This window comes from Choloepus didactylus, chromosome 17 (genome assembly GCF_015220235.1).
Source record: "Choloepus didactylus isolate mChoDid1 chromosome 17, mChoDid1.pri, whole genome shotgun sequence".
NCBI lineage: Eukaryota > Metazoa > Chordata > Mammalia > Pilosa > Megalonychidae > Choloepus > Choloepus didactylus.
In genome coordinates, this window is record NC_051323.1 from 56,738,287 (window position 1) to 56,745,686 (window position 7,400).

At 44.2% G+C, this 7,400-nt stretch overlaps 1 pseudogene; it reads left to right on the forward strand.

Moving 5' to 3' along the window:
- The first annotated feature begins 5,328 nt into the window (after positions 1-5,328).
- On the forward strand, positions 5,329-7,190 carry LOC119512721 (annotated as a pseudogene).
- Positions 7,191-7,400: the final 210 nt, after the last annotated feature.

Here is a 7,400-nt window from a genome sequence, read left to right on the forward strand (position 1 = left end):
TATCTGGAAAATTGGGATAATAATATAAAATTATTTTGAGGATTAAGAAGACAATGCATATAAAGGACCTAGGACAGTACCTCAAAGAGAATAAGTGTTCAACACAGCCAGTGTAGACAACCCATCATCCTGCTCTCTCTACCTCCTGACCTTGACACACAAATGAGAAAAAATAATTATTGTATGTGTTGAAAGGATTTGAGTTCTTTAAAGCTCTTCCCCATCCTTATACTCTAATAATTTTAGTGACTAATGCAAAAACAGCAGGATTTGTTCCATTCAAAAGGATGGTTGCTCATTTCATTTACTTGTGCATTTAAAAAATATATATTCTCTTGATGTGAAATGTTTTTGAGTATCTTTTAAGTGTTGGGAAGTACTCTGGGCACTGGAGATAGGGTTAAGAATAAACTGGATATAGTCTTTGCTCCCATGGGATGAGGGAAGGCTATACTCAATTATTCTTTCAAAAACTAGTTATTGAACACCTACAATGTGTTGTGTCCTCAGCATTGGAACACAGGGAAGGAACAAAGCATACAGAAGCCTCTGCCCTTATGAAGTCTACATTTTAGTGGATGAGACAGAAAATAAATAGGATAAGTATGTAAAATATGTTTTAGGATAGTGACAGGAATGAGGGAGAGGAAGTGCTGGGAAGTATGGAATGCAATGTTAGATACATTGGCTATTGAGAAGGTGACACTGCAGTAATGACCAGAATTTGGTGAGGGACTATGCCATGCACATATCTGAGGGACCAACTTTCCAGATGGGGAACAGCAAATGCAAGACCTTCTTGTAACAGCATGCCTGGTGTGTTTGAGGAAGCACAAGGGGGTCATGTGGCTGGATTGATGGGAGCGAGGAACGGAGGAGGAGGAGGAGAGGGCAGAGAGATAACTGACAAGCAGATCATGTAGAGTTATGGGAGAGCCACTGTAAGGACTTTAGGTTTTACTCTGAGAGATAGGTTAGACATTGGAGGGTTTTGAGAAGGGTGACATGCTCTTGCTAACATTTCACATGATTGCTTTGGCTGTTATGTTTAGAACAGACTTACAGAAATTTTCTTAGGGGCCAGTATTTCTTTTGAGATATTTTGAGAATCTGGCCTCTAGCTGCAATTTTTACAGCTTCTTTCTTATCTACCCAATTGTGTCTAACATTCTGTTTTCTCCATACTGACCTGAGGCCCCATACCAAGGGCAGAAGGAGAATGATAATTATTTCTATATCATGTCTTCCTAGGAAAAGAGGTATTTTTGCAACAACATGCAAGATTTTATATAATTCGTGTCGTCTAGACTTGCAAAATGTTTAATCTTTTTCCTCTCCCACATGTGTGCAAGCACACATGTGTGCAAATGTCAGAAAATAATACCACCACATTTATTTCTTTGCATTCTGCTTTAACAGTCCTAACTTCATCTTCCACGCCCCCCACACAGACCCTGGCAGGTGCATGCCTAATTCTGGCTAGGGAGATGGGCATGTTATATTATATTATCAGATATTACTCTGTTATTTAACTGAAAACAAGGTGTGGAAGCAAAACTTCAAGACAATTGTCCTAGCCCTCGTCAAAGCAGATTTTCACTTCTAATTTCCTTGTATACAGAATTTCTGGAGCTGCCTGTTACAATTAAAACTTGTGATAAATGTTATGAAGGAAAATGTCAGCGTGCGTGATAGTGCATTAAAAGGGCAATTCCTTTAAATGGAGAGGATGGTCTGGGAAGCCTTTCTGTGAGCAGAAAGGAAAGTGGACCTAAAAGATGAGTGGGAGTTAGGTGAAGTGTATGTATATATTAGGAATGGTGGGGGGAGGGAGGGGTTCGGTGCAGGGGGTGGGGTGGTGGAGCAGGTAGGGAGAAAAGTACCCGGTCCAGGTAACAGTGTATATGCAGGCACCAAGGGAAGTGGTCAGTATGTTACAAGAACTGAAACACATCTCCATGTGGTTCAAACATAGTAAACTAGAAAAAAGAAAAGAGAAGAAAAGTGGTGTGATGTTACTCTGAAGATTGGTGGGAGACAGAGCAAGCAGAGCCTTTAAGGATCTATAAGGATCTGAAAAAGGTATGCTGGCAAAAAGACTTAAAGAAGGGTTTTACTTTTCTATTCCATCTTTCCTGCCTTCTTTTGGATTGAGGATTTTTTAGTATTCTATTTCAATTTGTCTATTAGCTTTTGGCTGTCTTTTTGCATAGGATTGTGAGCAGTTGATCCAGGGGTTACAATATACTTATGTAACTTTCACAGACTACTTAGAATTAATATTTTAGCACTTCAAGTAAAATGCCTTCAACCATACAAGTCCTCTCCTCCCCTGCTTTATGTTATAGTTGTCACATATATTACATTTATATACATTGTAAACCCTACCAGATAGTATTATATATATAAATATTGTTTTTAATGATCATACATATTTTAAAGGACTTAAGAGGAGAAGAGTTTATCATATTTAACCAAATATTTGCCATCTCCCTTTATTCCTGAAATTCCAGGATACCCTTTGTTATCTTTCCCATTGACCTGAAGAATTTCCTTTAGCAGTTCTTTAAGAGCGGGTTGTCTGGCAACAAATATTCTTAGTTTTCTTCATCTGAGAATACCTTTACTAAACTATCATTCCTGAAAAATGTATTTGCTGCATATAGAATTACAGGTTGACAGTTATTTTTCTTTAGCAAATTAAAGATTTTGCCTCACTATCTTTGGCCTGTAAAGATTTGAATGGAAAATAAGCAGACGTTAGAATTTTAGTCCCCAATATGAATATCATTTTTTTCTGACTGCCTTCTATACTATGCTATATTGTTTATAGCAATTTGATTATGATGGGTCTGAGCATAGTTCTATCTGAATGTATTCTGTTATTGTTTCAGGTTTGCTGAGCTCCTTGAAACTGTAAATTTATATCTTTCACCAAATTTGGAAATTTTTCAGGCATGATTTCTTCAAGTATATCTTTGTGTGTCAATCTCTTTCTGTTCTTCTATTGGGGCTCTTATGAAATTGATGTTAAACCTTGTGATATTGTCCCACAGGCCCCCGAGGTTCTGCGTATTTTTTTCAACTTTTTATCTCTCTGTTCTTCAGTTTGGATAATTTCTATTGCTCCATCTTCAAAATTATTTGCTCACTTCTCTTTCATCTCCATTCTGCTATTGAATCCATTTAACAAATTTTAATTTCGGTTATTGTATTTACAATTATTAAATTTCCACTTCTTCTGTTAAACTTTATTTTTCTGCTGAGAACTTCAAGAGTGTTCACCTTTGCCTCATAGATCATGATTATATTAATTGCTTTAAAGTCTTTGTCTGATAATGTAAACCTCTTTTCCCATGAGAATTGTTTCATTTCTCATGGTTCTTTGTATGTTGAGATTTTTGGACTGTTTCCTGGGAATTAAGAATTTTATCTTGTGTGACTCTGGGACCTGTTAAAGTTGCCTGGAAAATCCCCCACCCCCACCCCGCCCCAGCGGACAGTCAACCTGCTTAGTTTTAAACTGCAAGTTCTGTGTCAGCTTCTGTTTGAATGTCAGTTCAGTTTTCAAATCCTCTTCCATGCTATTTTAGTCTGTCTCTGCATGGGCCACTCAGGTGTTACTCCAGAACATGGGCAGAGGTTTATATGGTAGTTCAGTCTCCAAAGCCTTTGCTATGCTTCTTTGTGTCTGTTAGCTATATTCACAACTAGTAAGTGAGCCAGGGTCTTTCGTTGGTTCTTTCACAGAATTAGGGGGATTGCCCTTCTCCAGTTTTCTCTTCCTAGAGATTTCTACCACACTTTTTGGCACCTAAATGTCCTTTTTCCCAATTCTTCGGACTAAAAAGACGGCTTTTTTTCTCAGAGTTTTAGCCCCCTGCACGCTGCCTTTTCTGCATGATTGGTGCCGCCCTCAAGGTGAACAGCAAGAAATAGAGAGATTAAAGCCTAATAGTCTTTAGACCTCAGGGGCTCACTGTCCTGATCCTCTGGCCAGAAGGATAGTTTTCTCTTGGAGTTTTAGGTTCTGCTGCTGCTGTAGTGTAGCTCTAATGAGGGCTAATATTGGGGCAGGATTGGAATAGAACAGAAAGGAAAAGGAAAAAAAAAAAAAGGAAACACAACAGATTCTCCCCACATCCTCCAGCTCACAGAGTCCCCTTTTCCTGATCATCTGGGAACAGGGGGTTTCTCTCAGTTATTCCATTGCCCATTCTGCAGCAGTGCTGCCCTGTTGTCAAAGCTGACAGGTAGGAGTGGGGAAAAGCTCGCCATAGTACAGGTTGTTCTCCAAACGCTGCTTATCTTCCCCAGTCCATCTGTTATTGCTGGATTTTCCGAGTCCTTGGGGAGTTGCTTTTGTATTCTGTCTAGAGTTTTAGTTGTAGTGAGTGGATGAGATAGGCTGTAGTGGGTTTACTCTGTCTTGGCTGGCACTAGAAGTTCATTGACGTGTTTTAAATAGTGGCCAGCAGACCTGAAGGATACTTTATAGTAACCCAAATTTCCTTCATCCATTTAAATATTTCATCATGGTTTTTTTTTTTTGCCCAAAATGAGAAACTGGAGAAATAACTAGAAAGAAGTCCCTTTAAAGTTGGAAAAATTTATGTAATGGTTGAGTTATGCCAGCAAGCTAATAAAAATGCTATCTATGGCTACTTAAACAGTTCCCCAAATAACATTATATCACATAGATGTAAATAAAATATAGGCTTTTACCACTTTGCCTTAAGGAAGGTAATATAGACAGTTAAATCAAATATCTATTGTAATTTTGTCGACCCTGCCATAAATATTCTGGACTATTATTGTGCTTATGGGTTTACTGGCACTGATAGTGTGCATTTTCCCTACCAGTCTTTGCCCAGTGGATTTCTCCACTAAAGCATGTGTTTGATTTCCAAGTTGACAACTCTACACACTCAAGCACATTTGAAGAAATCACTTAAATTTCAAGGTCGGTAGGAGGAAATATGACTCAAAGTACACACATATTTTCAGTAATGTAGTCCTAGACTTCTTCAGCAACGGAAAAAGAAAGAACAGTGGAATGCTACTCAAACAAAACAAAACAAACAAACAAACAAACAAACAAAAGACTTAGAAATCAATATAGTCTTCAGTGACATCAGCAAAATAAGACTTTCCCATACGGAAAGCCAGTTTAACATTCTCAGTTTGTTTGTGTTTAATTTGACTTTCTGGGTTCACCGCCGTGCGCGCCAACTATCCAACTCCTTACTTGTCTCAATCCCAGGCCCTAAACGACCCGGACTGACATCCGAGGCGCCGTGTAGACGGGAATGAAACGGCGGCGGGAAGATGTTCTAGTCTCCCAACACGCTTCAGCGCCACGTGGGCTGCTCCGCCACCACCTGGCTGCTGAAACGGGAAAACCTGAAGGGGAACGCGGTGAAGACCTGCGAGGAGATCCTCAATTACGTGCTGGTGTGACTGCAGTCCCCGCCCCTGGCCTGCTGCGGCGCCGCTTCTCTCTCTCTACCTGTAGGCCCAGCTCCAGGTCGCGGTGACCCGGGTCTCCTTTCAGCAATGCCAGCACCTGGTGGAGGACGTCCAGCACATTCTGGAGCGCCTGCACCGGGCCCAGCTGCAGATCCGCATCAATATGGGGGAGCTTGACCTACCTAGCCTGCTGCTTCCCAACGGCTTGGCCATGATGGAGACCCTGGAAGAAGCTCCCGACCGTTTTTTGGGATGATGTCTGTGGACCCCGGACTTCCCAGGCCCTGGAATTTCCCTCAGATTCGACACCTCTTAGAGGCTGCGACCCCGAGACCCCTCCTGAAGTCCCTATGGAGCCCAGGAAGCCAGGCTCTTTCCTGGTCACTATGCTGCTGCTCGAGGCCATCACCCTGGAGGAGGCAGAGCCCATATGCGTGCTGCAGACCAAGGGTGAAGGGGACCTCCCAGAAGTCAGCCGCCCAGACCTTGCTTGACCTGCTGATTGCTGAGGAAGAGGAAGCTATCTTGCTAGAGGAACATTCACGAGCCAGGCCTCCCCCTACCCTGCCCTGGATGAGTCCAAGGAGGAGGCCGGGACCTTGGAGGCTGAAATTACAGTCCCCCCACTCTCCCCTCTGATTCCTGCAGGGATGGAGGGGGCAGCAGAGTCACTGCCAAGCCAGGTCTTTGGCCCCGAGGAGGTGAAGCCAGCCCTGGGAGCCTGGGGCCCTGCCTGCCACATCCAGGCAGATTCCTGGGAGCACCTGCCCAGCTGCAGCAGATGAGGGTCCTGCATTCCGGGTGCTTGCAAAGGGGAAGGGGCTTGTGGGTGAGAACTGGGACCTAGGGTGCTGTTGCAGCGGTGGTGCCCCACCCCCCAGCTGCATCTGCTGGCCCCACCCAGACCACAGAAGAGGCCCCCAGTGTCTCCACCTCCTGCTTGCTGCCTCCACCAGTTACTCTTCTGAGACGAGACTCAGATCTCCCGGGAGAAATTCCAGGAACAACTCCAAATCAGAACTCACTGCTGGGAATGTCCAATGGTGCAGCCTCCAGAGAGGGTGACCATCAGTCCTGCAGAGCAGCTCCAAACCCCAGCTCACACTGGCCACCTACCCCCAGAACCACTGGTTTTCTGTTTTCTGGACCCACTGCATCCACCTGCTGCCAAGGGTCCTTAGACATAGGCCACCTTGGGAGCCTGAAGAGGAGGCTGCTGAGAGGGAGGAATCACCTGAGGAGGAAAGGAGAAGGACTGAAACTTTACCTGATATTGAGGTCCTGAGGGAAGCCCAGGAGCCCAGCGGTCCCCTCATGCTGTCTTCGGAGCTCTCCCTAGAAACGCTGAAGAGAAGTCCTGCACCAGCCTCATCCCCCTGGAAGAGCAGTGGGCCTGGGCTGAGGCAGAGCAGCCACAGCCCCCTGCATTGCCTGTGGTGCCAGAACTCCCTGAGGTGCCCTTGGAGATGCCTTTGGAGCTGCCCCTCGAGCTCAAGCTGCTTTCGCTGGAGGCCATGCACAGGGCAGTGGCACTGGAGCTGCAGGCCAACAGGAAGCCCAACTTCAGCAGCCTGGTGGCACCTCTCAGCCCCCACAGGATGGCTGCTCAGGTCTTCTACCTGCTCCTGGTGCTCTCAGTGCAGCAGATCCTTTGTGTGTAACAAGAGAAATCATAGGAGTGCCTCCTGATCCAGCCAGGGCCCTGATTCCACTGCAGTTAGAGCCTGTTTACAAAGCTGCCAGGAAACCACTTACACTAAACCATGCTTTTCCTCACTGGGGGTGGGGTGGGGTGGGGTGGGGTTTGTTTTTCTTTATGTCTTTTATATATATGGAAAAGGTGAGAAGAGGTTTAAAAGCTTCTTTTCATTGTGTATAGATAGAGGAGAACCCTCTGTGTAGAGATAGATGCCAAGATAATTATTCTGAAA